General features: G+C 31.7%; 1 protein-coding gene and 1 non-coding gene across 2 annotated transcripts in view; both read right to left on the minus strand.

The window, feature by feature from the left end:
* The window catches only part of dgkaa (diacylglycerol kinase, alpha a), an 89,466-nt gene extending 87,679 nt beyond the window's left edge, over positions 1 to 1,787 (minus strand). The window contains exon 1 of the mRNA XM_061902640.1: positions 1,498 to 1,787. The gene's annotated coding sequence lies outside the window, so the exon portion shown is untranslated. The remainder of the gene's footprint in view (positions 1 to 1,497) is intronic.
* A 378-nt stretch (positions 1,788 to 2,165) lies between these two features.
* trnan-guu (transfer RNA asparagine (anticodon GUU)) lies at positions 2,166 to 2,239 on the minus strand. The gene has a single exon. It is a non-coding gene; the product is annotated as a tRNA-Asn (tRNA).
* Between the last annotated feature and the right edge of the window lie 311 nt (positions 2,240 to 2,550).

Raw genomic sequence — 2,550 nt, forward strand, 5'->3', positions numbered from 1 at the left:
AAATCAAAGAAAAGTAGCACAATTTTAACAAGTACTATGACTTTTTGAAAAAACTTATAGATAACTATTGTATAATTACAATCAATACAATAGACTTAAGAACAAACAACTACATTAGTTTGGTGAAGTAACACTGTAAGTTAGGGGTCGCCAACGCGGTGCTCGCGGGCATCAGGTAGCCCGTGAGGACCAGATGAGTCGCCCGCTGACCTGTTTTAAAAATAGCTCAAATAGCAGCACTTACCAGTGAGCTGCCTCTATTTTTTGAATTTTATTTATTTACTAGCAAGCTGGTCTCGCTTTGCTCGACATTTTTAATTCTAAGAGAGACAAAACTCAAATAGAATTTGAAAATCCAAGAAAATATTTTAAAGACTTAGTCTTCACTTGTTTAAATAAATTCATTTATTGTTTTTACTTTGCTTCTTATAACTTTCAGAAAGACAGTTTTAGAGAAAAAATACAACCTTAAAAATTATTTTAGGATTTTTAAACACATACACCTTTTTACTTTATAAATTCCTTCCTTTTCTTTCCTGACAATTCAAATCAATGCTCAAGTAAATTTATTTTTTTTATTGTAAAGAATAATAAGTACATTCTAATTTAATTCTTCATTTTAGCTTTTGTTTTTTTTGACAAAGAATATGTGTGAAATATTTCTTCAAACTTATTATGATTAAAATTAATAAAAAATATTCTGGCAAATATAGAAAATCTTTAGAATCAAATTTAAATCTTATTTCAAAGTCTTTTGAATTTCTTTTAAAAATGTTGTTCTGGAAAATCTAGAAGAAATAATGATTTGTCTAGCTTGGTCCAATTTGTTATATATTCTGACAAAATGCAGATTGGATTTTGACCTATTTAAAACATGTAATCAAAATTGTAAAATTAAGGAAAAATTACTAATGATGTTCCATAAATTCTTTTTTAAATTTTTTTCAAAAAGATTCAAATTAGCTAGTTTTTCTCTTCTTTTTTCCGGTTGAATTTTGAATATTAAAGAGTCAAAATTGAAGACAAACTATGTTTCAAATTTGTATCTTCATCTTTTTCCTGTTTTCTCCTTTTTTTAACCGATTGATTGATTGATTGATTGATACTTTTATTAGTAGTTTGCACAGTACAGTACATATTCCGTACAATTGACCACTAAATGGTAACACCCGAATAAATTTTTCAACTTGTTTAAGTCGGGGTCCACGTTAATCAATTCATGGTTCAATTAAGTGTTTTTTTTAATCATTTATTCTCTACAAAAAACCTTCTGTAAAAGGAAAAAAAAAATTCGACGGAATGACGGACATATATAAGTATAGAATTATTTATTAAAGGTAAATTGAGCAAAATTGGCTATTTCTGGCAATTTATTTAAGTGTGTATCAAACTGGTAGCCCTTGGCATTAATCAGTACCCAAGAAGTAGCTCTTGGTTTCAAAAAGGTTGGTGACCCCTGCTGTAGGTAATAATAATAATGGCGGTATTGTTACTTACGTGCTATGGCATCTTCTCCGAACAGCTTCTCCATATTTTCATGGATAAATGTCCGCGGCTCGGATATTACTTTGACGTCCTTTGTGACTCATTCTACTTCAGTGATAAGCTCCAACTGCTTCACAAAGTTAGCTAGCTGAACACTCTTCTCATTTCTTCCTTTAACTTAATGAATGTCATTACTTAGATGCTTCACACTCACTTTCTTTCCTTTCCGGGGGTGAAAAAAACAAATTTAAGACTTTCTAGCAATTAGCTAACAAGCTGGCGAGTAAGACCGGATGTTGTGGTCGGATGTTAGTGGGTTGGTTGTGACGTGCGCTACGCCATCTAGCGGCGGGGAGGCTCGTAACATCGCCTTTTGCACGGAGCCAGCTCGTTAAATGGGACAAATCTGTATTGGATTATGTTAAAACGCTGTTAAATACCATTAAAAATATATTTGACTTTTTTTTCCCCCAAAATAGTACGTTATTGCTTTTTTTCCTTAAAAATATATTTCATTAATTAAACTCCAAACGCACGTTGTTCGCTTTTATTGACTGATTGAGACTTGTAGATGGCACAGTACAGTACATATTAGGCAAAAATGACCACTAAATGGTAACCCGAAAAAGTTTTACACCTTAAGTAAGTTGGGGTCCACTTTACAAAACAATAAAGAGAAGCGTCCCTGGGTGGGCTCGAACCACCAACCTTTCGGTTAACAGCCGAACGCGCTAACCGATTGCGCCACAGAGACGGTGTACATGCGAGAAATTATATTTTGAATATAAAGATAAACAACTCTTCATCGCGCTTATGATAAATCGTACATCAAAAATTGTATATTTTTCACACAATAGTATGCTATTCGTTTATTTTTGTTTTCTTAAAATATGTTTTTCATCAAAATAAACATCCAACACATGTTGTCCGCTCTACTGGACTCATTGAAACATGTCTTTTTTACATTAAAAAAAATCTTAACCTAGGTTATGATTACTACATCAAATATTTTGTTTTTCCTTTTAAATAGTATGCTATTTGTTTAGTTTTTTTCTTAAAATATGT

The sequence above is a fragment of the Nerophis ophidion genome, linkage group LG06, assembly GCF_033978795.1.
Source record: "Nerophis ophidion isolate RoL-2023_Sa linkage group LG06, RoL_Noph_v1.0, whole genome shotgun sequence".
NCBI classification, from domain to species: Eukaryota; Metazoa; Chordata; class Actinopteri; order Syngnathiformes; family Syngnathidae; genus Nerophis; species Nerophis ophidion.